Raw genomic sequence first — 13,435 nt, 5'->3', positions numbered from 1 at the left:
CCTTAACACCTATCACCCATCTATCTCATCCCCCATTCACCTCCCTCCATCAACCCTCAATTTGTTCTCTATAGTTAAGAGTCCCTGTTGGGGCCCCTGGGTGGCTCAGTCAACTAAGCGTCTGATTCTTGATTTCAGCTGATTTCAGGGCTCTATCTCATCCCGGTTATGAGATAGAGCCCTGAGTTGGGCTCCACGCTCAGTGGACAATTCTGTCTTTCCTTCTCCCTCTACCCTCTGCCCTCCCCACCTAAAATACATAAGTAAATCTTAAAAAAAAAAAAAAAGAGAGAGAAAGAGAGAGAGTGAGTCTTTCATGGTTTCTCTCTCTCTCCTTTTTTTCCACCTCCCAAATGTTCATCTGTTTTGTTTCTTAAATTCCACATATGAGTGAAATCATATTGTATCTGTCTTTCCCTGACTGACTTATTTCGCTTAGCATAATACACTCTAGCTCCATCCATGTCGTTGTAAGTGGCAAGATTTCATTCTTTTTGATGGCTGAGTAATATTCCATTGTATATATACATTTACCACATCTTTATGCAGTCATCAGTTAATGGGCATTTGGGCTCCTTCCATAGTCTGGCTATTGTTGATAGTGCTGCAAATTATTTTTCAATGAAAGCAATGGTTTCAGGATCTGTGAATTTCCCATGCATGGATCTTCTTTTGATGGAAATAAAATTTAAACAATTTTGTCAAATCTGTAAGTCATTTCGCTATATCATTTTACACATGTGCAATAACAAGATCATCGCCTACTTTTTTGGTAATCGCTGTTAAATGATGGAGCATGGTATAACAGTATGGAAACTCTTTTCTTCCAAGCTGCTTTTATTCTTACTCTCTGATCTTATCTGCCATTGAAAATCATATTGTAGTCTTTCCTTGCTTAGAAGTAGTAACATCGGGCGCCTGGGTGGCTCAGTTGGTTAAGCGACTGCCTTCGGCTCAGGTCGTGATCCTGGAGTCCTGGGATCGAGTCCCACGTTGGGCTCCCTGCTCGGCAGGGAGTCTGCTTCTCCCTCTGACTCTCTTCCCTCTCGTGCTCTCTATCTCTCATTCTCTCTCTCTCTCAAATAAATAAATAAAATCTTTTTAAAAAAAGAAGTAGTAACATCATCAAAAATGCCAAAAAAATCACACAAATAAACAAGTCTGTTGTTCAAACCACATTTTCAAAAAGTTGGGCCCTTATAAGGGTGGGTGGTTTTTACTTTTTAGAAACACCAAAAGTTTGTTTTACATTCAAACATCCCTAATAGAACTTTCCCCTTTGGGAAGCACCCTATCTCAGTATGCAACAATGGTTGTTGATGATCAGTTTCCATGTTATCACATAAAAAAGAGAATAATCTCAAATTTAATACATTAGCTTTTGCATAATTCATAATTTTTTGATATGAACTAGACCCTGTTTAATTTAACCTGAAATGTTTTCATTGTAAAATTTTCTTGATGAACAAAGCAGTGTGTTGATTTACATCCTCATGCAAGCTATTTAATTTGGGTAATAATTTCAGGATGTTTTTCTGTCAAAGCAGCTGCACCATTAGAACATATTCCTACACTAGGGGCACCTGGGTGGCTCAGTCGGTTGAGTGTCTGCCTTCGGCTCAGGTCATGATCCCAGGGTCCTGGGATCTACCCCGCATCGGGCTCCCTGCTCAGCAGGGAGCCTGCTTCTCCCTCTCCCTCTGCCTGCCACCCCGTCTACTGTGATTCCTCTCTCTCTCTCTGTGAGAGAGATATTTATATTTTATATAAATAAATAAAATCTTTAAAAAAAAAGAACATATTCCTACACCAAACTTAAACTCAAACCGCATTCATTAACAACATAATTCTTCATAGTTTTATATGGTTCATTGTTAGTTGTGTTTGTCATCAATGAAGCTGAAAAAAAATTTTCCCCTGGGGCGCCTGGGTGGTTCAGTCGTTAAGCGTCTGCCTTCGGCTCAGGTCATGATCCCGGGGTCCTGGGATCGAGCCCCGCATTGGGCTCCCTGCTCCGTGGGAAGCCTGCTTCTCCCTCTCCTGCTCCCCCTGCTTGTGTTCCCTCTCTCGCTGTGTCTCTCTCTGTCAAGTAAATAAATAAAAAATCTTAAAAAAAAATTCTCCCTCTTATCTCCACCATGTACTATACACTAAAGTAATTGTCATGTTAGCAGTATGTGAACATTCAACAACATGCAATGAAAAATACTTTACTGGCTGTATTTCTTTTGTGACTTAATCTGCCATGTCATTAGCTGGTTGATAAATTTATCTAGCTATGAAAAATAATACTTGACTTATCTTCTTTGCACAGATTCAGCCATAATTTCCAAGATCTTTAAGATAGTCCTCACTAATGTCTATTTTTTTGAAATTTTAGCATCTCAAAATGCTACTTTATAAGACACAAATTTCCAATGTTTATATGTGAAATATGGAAACTCTGCTTCTATCAGTTTTTTAAATTCAATGGTCTTTCTTCCCAAGTGTTCTTAAAAAAAAAGAGAGAGAGAGAGAGAAAGGGGAGAGAGTGAGTCTCTCATGATTTGTTTCCCTCTCTCTTAAGGTTTTGAATGTACTTCTTTTGTTTTCTATGTAAATGTTACCTAAGTTCGATGACTTTATTTATTGACTTTATCAGCTAATACAGCTCTGCAAATAACACACTAGAGTTTCAGCACTTCAGTAGCAATTATGGCTACAAAACTGAGCTCAATACATGAGGAACCATACTTCCAAGTAAAACTGGTACAAATTCTTTTGGTTTTAATTTCTTCAGAACCACTTTCATTAGTCGTTGTTGCACTATTGTTGCTACTTGCATGGTAGGAAAAGTATGTTTTTTCTTGATTAAAAGCAGTTGAGTCAAGTTTGACACATGCAAATTATAGTTAAATATTACTATGAAAATTTGCTTCCCTAATTTAGCTAATATTTTTATTAAAGATTTTATTTATTTGTCAGAGAAAGAGAGCACAAGCTGGGGGAGCAGCAGGCAGAGGGAGGAACAGGCTCCCTGCTGAGCAAGGAGCCCGATGTGGGACTCGATCCCAGGACCCTGAGATCATGACCTGAGCTGAAGGCAGACGCTTAACTGACTGAGCCACCCAGGCATCCCTTAGCTAATATTTTTAAATGATAAATTTTAAATACAGTTTTTACAAAAAGAAGGTATCTTTAATAGGTCAAAATAAGAAACAATCTAAAGAAATACTTTTTTATTTTCTCAGATTTTTACATGTGTTCGGTTTACCGTTTACCAACTAACCTTGAAATATCACACATGGTAACATGGTCCTACTACATACACAGCTCTCAAAACACATGACTCATGGGCAGTACTTGGTCTATCCCTTGTTCAACAAGATAAGTTCCCTGATCATGCACTTGGATATTAAATGACTATGAAATTTTCTAAAAGCCTACCCTTAATTCTGTACTGCTTTCTTTGTGAACTGGTAATGAGCAATTCATAGGCTGCAAGGATTCAGAGTGCACTTGAAGTAGTACTGACCTGAAGACCTGCGTGGTTTGCCCAAGGTTCCCAAGGTTGTTGAGGATTAAATATTATCCATGAATTGTTTTTTTAATACTTTTTTTTAAAAGATTTTGTTTATTTATTTGAGAGAGAGAATGAGAGAGAGAGCATGAGAGGGGGAAGGTCAGAGGGAGAAGCAGACTCCCCGCTGAGCAGGGAGCCCAATGTGGGACTCGATCCCGGGACTCCAGGATCATGACCTGAACTGAAGGCAGTCGCTTAACCAACTGAGCCACCCAGGCGCCCCTATCCATGAATTGTTTAGCACAGTCTGGTGTAGAGTAGATGCCACAACTATTATTTTCAACTGACTGGTGTAAGGGAGACGAGATCTCACCCACCAGCTTGCCAGCCTTCAATATCTTCCCCAGGGTAAAGTCATGTGGGGAGGGGTCAGTTACTTGGCACCATTCAATGAGCAGAGACACCTACCAAACTTCTCTCAGTCTTTCCTGTTTGAGAAGGAGCTTCCATTTGCGATTTTTATCTATAGGTCTCCATACTGCACAACTATGGGAATGGTGCCCCCAGGAGCTGTGTGGTGCAGTCTACCCAGTTGTACTTGGTGGCATTGTCTAGACCAACTAGGATGAAACCTGGGCACAGGGACACAGTCCTCTTCCATATAATACACTCACCAGCTTTCCTCCCGCAGAAGTCATTATTAAGACTATAAAACCAGCTTAGATAATATAATCAGGACCCCACTGACCACTCCTTTCTCCTTTTAACAAATCAATTGAGAAGGTAACATATTTCAGACATGATCTGCAGACAGCAAAGATTTCATTTCATGACTTCCAATTCTTTGGCCCAGTACACTCTGTAGCTCATGTTCACCTAGACATCTGGTCTAGGGCTGATGAGACTGTCTAGTTTCCTTCTCTGGGATGCACAAATGCTGGGACAAAGGCAAATCCAGGACCCTGGACAACAAAAAGCAAGGTAGCTAGGTAAAAATTCGAAGAGCATATCTTCCTTTCTTCTTCGCAGAACCATGATCATCACATTTTGTGACGAATGCACGAATGAATGAAAAACAATCAACAAGTGTGTGTATGTCATTATATAATCCCAAAGACTGTATGATACACCTTAGAGGGGCCAATAGACTGGCCTTTAAAGAGTGTGAAATCCAGATGGTGAGATAAGACAAAAGCACGTGGAAACATTCAAAGCCAATAGAAGACTAAAGAGTAACAACACAAAGGCCACACACATGCTCTCAGTGCAGGGGACTAGAGATTCCATACATGTCGACAGACTCTCTCCTCAAGGGTGTGCCAGTACAACTGTCTTGTTTTCTGCCTTCGTTCTTTCTCTGAGGATGGGGAAGGCTGCACAGCTAACTACAGGTGCAGTTCCCAAACATGGGTGAGATACACATCCAAGGGTGCTTTTTAAGCAGTGGGAGATGGGAATTGGCAGATGAATGCCTCAGTCTCTCTGTCCTTGGTGTGACAGTCCTGAGGCATGTGGTACATGTTTCCTCAGGAGTCTCTCAGTAGGATTGATCATCAGTGCCCATGTGAGCAAAATTTTCACCATTGCACACGTTCTCGAATTTTCTTCCTTCCTGTTCTGTCACTTCTCACTGTATCACTTCTGCTTCCTGGGACCACTCACTCCCTGCCCCCAATCCTACTCTCAGTCTCTGCTAGTGCAGGGAAACTAAAAGAAAGTCCATGAGTAGCTGCCAAGGAAGCTAATCATTTCTTCTCTGTATTTTAGCCTAGGAGATCCCCTTCAATTAGGAGGACTCTTTTTAAACATCAAAAAGTTTCATGGAGCCTCTGCTCACCTTCTCATAGTTGTCTCCGGTAGTTATTTTTCATTCATTCAACAGGCACTATTCCAAACCCTGATAAAGTAAAGAATAACCAAACTCTGTGACATCTATAATCCTTTTAAAGAAATGTATTTACTTATTAAAATAGCATCTATTGAAAACAATGATGTTTACACAGAAAGATGATTTTTTAAAAATCATTTTTACTTATTTATTTATTTTTAAGTAGTCTCTACCCCAATGTGGGGCCAAACTCATGACCCCAAGATTAAGAGTCACATGCTGTACCCACTGAGCCAGCCAGGAGCCCTGATGATTTTTTAATATATGAGAAAGTGCTAAACCTCACTCACAGAAATAGAAATGCAAATTGAAAGATGTTACAATACCATTTCTCATATTTCAGATTGGCAAAGATGAAAAAGTTTGTTAAGAATGCGTTGGAGATTTGAGGAATCATTAACTTAACAAAGTATCATTGATCACCTATTACAAGTCTATGCTGGGCACTGAGTAACCAACAGTTGACAAAGTAAACAAAAATTCCTTCTTTCCAGGAGCATACATTCCAATGTGAGAGTGAGGTATGCAATAAATGAAAATGAAAAAGAGGAGAGACAGAGAAAGAGAGAGAGAATGTCAGATAGAGAGTGCTGTAAGAAAAATAAAGCAGTATCAAGGATGGTGAGTAACCAAGGGGTAGTGTTACTTTAGATAAGGTAGTCAAAGGAGACCTTCCTGAAAAGTTAAAATTGAGCAGAGGCCTAAATGAGGTGAGGGGTGAGTATTGGAGATTTCGGGTAGAAGTGTTTTCTAGGCAGTGTAAAGTAGCTGACTCCTTTCATAGATATCAGTTATCAAAATTGGACTAAAATTTAGGCAATGATTTCTTAGATATGACACCAAAACCACAAGCAACCAAATCAGAAAACAGATTAATCAGATGACATTAAAATGTAAAACTTATGCACTTCAAGGGAGATTATTAAGAAAGGGAAAAGACAACCCAAAGAAATAGAAAATACTTGCAAATCTTGTATCTGACCTAAAGGTCTAGTGTCCAGAATGCATAAAGAACTCTTACAATGCAGCAAAAAGACAAACTTAAAAATGGACAAGGTATTTTCTCCAACTAAAATACATAAATTAACATGAAAGACATGAGAAGATGCTCAATATCATTAGTCATTAGGGAAATGAAAATCAAAATTATAATGAGATACCACTTCACATCCACTAGGACTATTAAAATAAAAAAAACAACAATAACAAGTTTTGCCAAGAATTGGAACCTTCACACATTGCTGGTGTCAATATAAAATGACACAGCCTGGGGCACCTGGGTGACTCAGTCAGTTAAGTGGCTGCCTTTGGCTCAGGTCATGGTCTCAGGGTTCTGGGATCAAGCCCTGCGTTGGACTCTCTGCTCAGCAGGGGAACCTGCTTCTCCCTCTCCTTCTGCTGCTCCCCCCTGCTTGTGTCAAATATAAATAAATAAATAAAACAAACAAATAAATAAAATGGCACAGCCCCTTTGGATATCAGTTTGGCACTTCTTCAAAAAGTAAATGAAGAGTTACCATATGACCCAGCTCTTGCACACCTGGGGACATACTCAGAAGAATGGAAACCTATATCCACACAAAAACTTGAACATGAATGTTCATAGCCATTTTATTCCTAATAGTCAGAAAGTGGAAACAACCCATATGTCCATCAGCTGATGAATGGACAAACAGAATGTGATCTATTCATACAATGGAATATTATTCAACCATAAGAGGGAATGTAGCCTGTACCATTACTGTATGCTACAGGCTACAACATGGATGAACCTTGAGAACATTATGCTAAATGAAAGAAACCAGGCACAAAAGGTCACATATTGTATGGTATCATTTATATGGAATATGAAAGCTGTGGGGATTTGGTGCAAGTATAGAGGTAATTATGGAAGTTAACCCAAGGTTTATTCAGGCAACTATTTTTCCAATGACTAAGTTTTTCATTATAGCTCCAATTTCCCCAATGTGATTGATTCTATGGAGGGACAGTGACTGTACATTCTGTAAGATGTTGAGAATTTGGTCCTTAACTTGTTGGGAATATTTAAGGTACCCAAGAAAGTTTATCTCTAAGTTTTATTTTTATTGTCAAGGTCCTTATTCAGAAAAATGACTCCAAACTTGGAACTACAGGGGGGAAAAAAAAAAGATTGCATGACCTTTTAATGTTACTAACAACTTAGTATTCACAATTGATTAGGGCCCAAATAGTTTACAATTTTGTAAAAACTGGAAAAAAACCGATAACATGTGATGAATCTCTTTTGACTAGTAGACTAGATTATTTTAAAGGTTATAGTTTATCACCCTGTATTTACCAGTTTTGTGTCTAATTTATTTATTTATTTTTGTTTTTTTTGTTTTGTTTAAAGATTTATTTATTTATTTGAGAGAACGAGAATGAGAGAGAGAGAGAGTACATGAGAGGGGGTAGGATTAGAGGGAAAAGCAGGCTCCTCGTTGAGCAGGGAGCCCAATGCGGGACTCGATCCTGGAACTCCAGGATCATGACCTGAGCCGAAGGCAGTTGCTTAACCAACTGAGCCACTCAGGCGCCCCTCTAATTTAGGAATAATATTTTAGCATTCTTTTTTTTTTTCTCCCAATGACTATCTAAATTTCAGTTTTTGGTTTTTTTGTTTTTTTTTAATTTTTTATTGTTATGTTAATCACCATATATTACATCATTTGTTTTGGTGTAGTGTTCCATGATTCATTGTTTGTTCCTAACACCCAGTGCTTCATGCAGAATGTGCCCTCTTTAATACCCGTCACCAGGCTAACCCATCCCCCTACCCTCCTCCCCTCTAGAAACCTCAGTTTGGTTTTCAGAGTCCATCATCTCTCCTGGTTCATCTCCCCCTGACTTACTCCCCTTCATTCTTCCTCTCCTGCTATCTTCTTTTTCTTTTTTCTTAAAATATGTTGCGTTATTTGTTTCAGAAGTACAGATCTGTGATTCAACAGTCTTACACAATTCACAGCGCTCACCGTAGCACATACCCTCCCCAATGTCTATCACCCAGCCACCCCATCCCTCCCACCCCCGACCACTCCAGCAACCCTCAGTTTGTTCCTGAGATTAAGAATTCCTCATATCAGTGAGGTCATATGATACATGTCTTTCTCTGATTGACTTATTTCACTAAGCATAACACCCTCCAGTTCCATCCACGTCGTTGCGAATGGCAAGATCTCATTCCTTTTGATGGCTGCATAATATTCCATTGTGTATATATACCACCTCTTCTTTATCCATTCACCTGTCGATGGACATCTTGGCGCTTTCCACAGTTTGGCTATTGTGGACATTGCTGCTATAAACATTGGGGTGCACGTACCCTTTCGGGTCCCTACATTTGTATCTTTGGGGTAAATACCCAGTAGTGCAATTGCTGGATCGAATGGTAGCTCTATTTTCAACTGTTTGAGGAACCTCCATACTGTTTTCCAGAGGGGTTGCACCAGCTTGCATTCCCACCAACAGTGTAGGACGGTTCCCCTTTCTCCACATCCCCGCCAACACCTGTCGTTCCCTGACTTGTTAATTTTAGCCATTCTGACGGGTGTGAGGTGGTATCTCATTGAGGTTTTGATTTGGATTTCCCTGATGCCGAGCGATGTTGAGCACTTTTTCATGTGCCTGTTGGCCATTTGGATGTCTTCTTTGGAAAAATGTCTGTTCATGTCTTCTGCCCATTTCTTGATTGGATTATTTGTTCTTTGGGTGTTGAGTTTGATAAGTTCTTTATAGATTTTGGATACTAGCCCTTTATCTGATATGTCATTTGCAAATATTTTCTCCCATTCTGTCCGTTGTCTTTTGGTTTTGTGCACTGTTTCTTTTGCTGTGCAAAAGCTTTTTATCTTGATGAAATCCCAATAGTTCATTTTTGCCCTGGCTTCCCGTGCCTTTGGCAATGTTTCTAGGAAGAAGTTGCTGTGGCTGAGGTCGAAGAGGTTGCTGCCTGTGTTCTCCTTTAGGATTTTGATGGACTCCTGTCTCACGTTTAGGTCTTTCAACCATTTGGAGTCTATTTTTGTGTGTGGTGTAAGGAAATGGTCCAGTTTCATTCTTCTGCATTTGGCTGTCCAATTTTCCCAACACCATTTGTTGAAGAGACTGTCTTTTTTCCATTGGACATTCTTTCCTGCTTTGTCAAAGATAAGTTGACCATAGAGTTGAGGGTCCATTTCTGGGCTCTCGATTCTGTTCCATTGATCTATGTGTCTGTTTTTGTGCCAGTACCGTACTGTCTTGATGATGACAGCTTTGTAATAGAGCTGGAAGTCTGGAATTGTGATGCCGCCAGCTTTGCTTTTCTTTTTCAATATTCCTCTGGCTATTCAGGGTCTCTTCTGGTTCCATACAAATTTTAGGATTATTTGTTCCATTTCTTTGAAAAAAGTGGATGGTATTTTGATGGGGATTGCATTGAATGTGTAGATTGCTCTAGGTAGCATTGGCATCTTCACAATGTTGGTTCTCCCAATCCATGAGCATGGAACATTTTTCCATTTCTTTGTGTCTTCTTCAATTTCTTTCCTGAGTATTTTATAGTTTTCTGAGTACAGATCCTTTGCCTCTTTGGTTAAATTTATTCCTAGGTATCTTATGGTTTTGGGTGCAATTGTGAATGGGAGCGACTCCTTGATTTGTCTCTCTTCTATCTTGTTGTTGGTGTATAGGAATGCCACTGATTTCTGTGCATTGATTTTATAGCCTGCTACTTGACTGAATTCCTGTATGAGTTCTAGCAGTTTTGGGGTGGAGTCTTTTGGGTTTTCCACATAAAGTATCATATCATCTGCAAAGAGTGAGAGTTTGACTTCCTCTTTGCCAATTTGGATGCCTTTGATTTCTTTTTGTTGTCTGATTGCTGTGGCTAGGACTTCTAATACTATGTTGAATAACAGTGGTGAGAGTGGACATCCCTGCCGCATTCCTGACCTTAGGGGAAAAGCTCTCAGCCTTTCCCCATTGAGAATGATATTCGCTGTGGGTTTTTCGTAGATGGCTTTTATGATATTGAGGTATGTACCCTCTATCCCTATACTCTGAAGAGTTTTGATCAAGAAAGGATGCTGTACTTTGTCAAATGCTTTTTCTGCATCTATTGAGAGGATCATAGGATTCTTGTTCTTTCTTTTGTTAATGTATTGTATCACGTTGATTGATTTGCAGATGTTGAACCAGCCTTGCAGCCCAGGGATAAATCCCACTTGGTCGTGGTGAATAATCCTTTTTAATGTACTGTTGGATCCTATTGGCTAGTATTTTGGTGAGAATTTTTGCATCCATGTTCATCAAGGATATTGGTCTGTAATTCTCCTTTTTGATGGGGTCTTTGTCTGGTTTTGGGATCAAGGTAATGGTGGCCTCATAAAATGAGTTTGGAAGTTTTCCTTCCATTTCTATTTTTTGGAACAGTTTCAGGAGAATAGGTATTAATTCTTCTTTAAATGTCTGATAGAATTCCCCCTGGGAAGCCATCTGGCCCTGGGCTTTTGTTTCTTGGGAGATTTTTGATCACTGCTTCAATTTCCTTAGTGGTTATAGGTCTGTTCAGGTTTTCTATTTCTTCTTGATTCAGTTTTGGTAGTTGATACATCTCTAGGAATGCACCCATTTCTTCCAGGTTATCTAATTTGCTGGCATAGAGTTGCTCATAATATGTTCTTATAATTGTTTGTATTTCTTTGGTGTTGGTTGTGATCTCTCCTCTTTCATTCATAATTTTGTTGATTTGGGTCATTTCTCTCTTCTTTTGAATCAGTCTGGCCAGGGGTTTATCAATCTTGTTAATTCTTTCAAAGAACCAGCTCCTAGTTTTGTTGATCTGTTCTATTGTTCTTTTGGTTTCTATTTCATTGATTTCTGCTTTGATCTTTATGATTTCTCTTCTCCTGCTGGGTTTAGGTTTTATTTGCTGTTCTTTCTCCAGCTCCTTTAGGTGTAGGGTTAGGTTGTGTATTTGAGACCTTTCTTGTTTCTTGAGAAAGGCTTATATTGCTATATACTTTCCTCTCAGGACTGCCTTTGCTGTATCCCAAAGATTTTGGACAGTTGTGTTTTCATTTTCATTGGTTTCCATGAATTTTTTTAATTCTTCTTTAATTTCCTGGTTGACCCATTCATTCTTTAGTAGGATGCTCTTTAGCCTCCATGTATTTGAGTTCTTTCCGACTTTCCTCTTGTGATTGAGTTCCAGTTTCAAAGCATTGTGGTCTGAAAATATGCAGGGAATGATCCCAATCTTTTGGTACCGGTTGAGACCTGATTTGTGACCTAGGATGTGATCAATTTTGGAGAATGTTCCATGGGCACTAGAGAAGAATGTGTATTCCGTTGCTTTGGGATGGAATGTTCTGAATATGTCTGTGAAGTCCATTTGGTCCAGTGTGTCATTTAAAGTCTTTATTTCCTTGTTGATCTTTTGCTTAGATGATCTGTCCATTTCAGTCAGGGGGGTGTTAAAGTCCCCCACTATTATTGTATTGTTGTCAATGTGTTTCTTTGCTTTTGTTATTAATTGCCTTATATAATTGGCTGCTCCCATGTTTGGGGCATAGATATTTACAATTGTTAGATCTTCTTGTTGGATAGACCCTTTAAGTAGGATATAGTGTCCTTCCTCATCTCTTATTACAGTCTTTGTTTTAAAATCTAGTTTGTCTGATATAAGGATTGCCACCCCAGCTTTCTTTTGGTGTCCATTAGCATGGTAAATGGTTTTCCACCCCCTCACTTTCAATCTGGGGGTGTCTTTGGGTCTAAAATGCGTCTCTTGCAGACAGCATATTGATGGGTCTTGTTTTTTAATCCAATCGGATAGCCTGTGTCTTTTGATTGGGGCATTAAGCCCATTTACATTCAGGGTAACTATTGAAAGGTATGAATTTAGTGCCATTGTATTGCCTGTAAGGTGACTGTTACTGTATGTTGTCTGTGTTCCTTTCTGATCTTTGCTGCTTTTAGGCTCTCTCTTTGCTTAGAGGACCCCTTTCAATATTTCTTGGAGGGCTGGTTTCGTGTTTGCAAATTCCTTTAGTTTTTGTTTGTTCTGGAAGCTTTTTATCTCTCCTTCTATTTTCAATGACAGCCTAGCTGGATATAGTATTCTTGGCTGCATATTTTTCTCGTTTACTGCTCTGAAGATATCTTGCCAGTCCTTTCTGGCCTGCCAGGTCTCTGTGGATAGGTCTGTTGCCAATCTAATATTTTTACCATTGTAGGTTACATATCTCTTCTCCCGAGCTGCTTTCAGGATTTTCTCTTTGTCTCTGAGACTCGTAAGTTTTACTATTAGATGTCGGGGTGTTGACCTATTATTATTGATTTTGAGAGGCGTTCTCTGTGCCTCCTGGATTTTGATGCCTGTTTCCTTCCTCACATTAGGGAAGTTCTCTGCTATTATTTGCTCCAATAAACCTTCTGCCCCTCTCTCTCTTTCTTCTTCTTCTGGGATCCCAATTATTCTAATGTTGTTTCATCTTATCGTATCACTTATCTCTCGAATTCTGCTCTCGTGATCCTGTAGTTGTTTCTCCCTCTTTTTCTCAGCCTCTTTATTTTCCATCATTTGGTCTTCTATATCACTGATTCTCTCTTCTGCCTCATTTATCCTAGCAGTTAGTGCCCCCATTTTTGATTGCACCTCATCAATAGCCTTTTTGATTTCGACTTGGTTAGATTTTAGTTCTTTTATTTCTCCAGAAAGGGTTTCTCTAATAACTTCCATGCTTTTTTCAAGCCCAGCTAGTATCTTTTTTTTTTAAAGATTTTATTTATTTATTCATGAGAGACAGAGGAGGAGAGAGAGAGAGAGAGAGAAGCAGAGGGAGAAGCAGGCTCCCAAGGAGCAGGGAGCCTGATGCGGGACTCGATCCCAGGACTCTGGGATCATGACCTGAGCCAAAGGCAGACGCTCAACCATCTGAGCCACCCAGGCGCCCAAGCCCAGCTAGTATCTTTAAAGTCATGATTCTGAACTCTAGGTCTGACATCGTACTAATGTCCGTATTGAGTAGGTCCCTGGCTGA

The sequence above is a fragment of the Callorhinus ursinus genome, unplaced genomic scaffold (genome assembly GCF_003265705.2).
Source record: "Callorhinus ursinus isolate GAN/ISIS: 27379988/994484 unplaced genomic scaffold, GSC_fseal_2.0 scaffold20, whole genome shotgun sequence".
In the NCBI taxonomy this organism is placed as follows: domain Eukaryota; kingdom Metazoa; phylum Chordata; class Mammalia; order Carnivora; family Otariidae; genus Callorhinus; species Callorhinus ursinus.
This window is presented reverse-complemented; position numbering follows the sequence as displayed.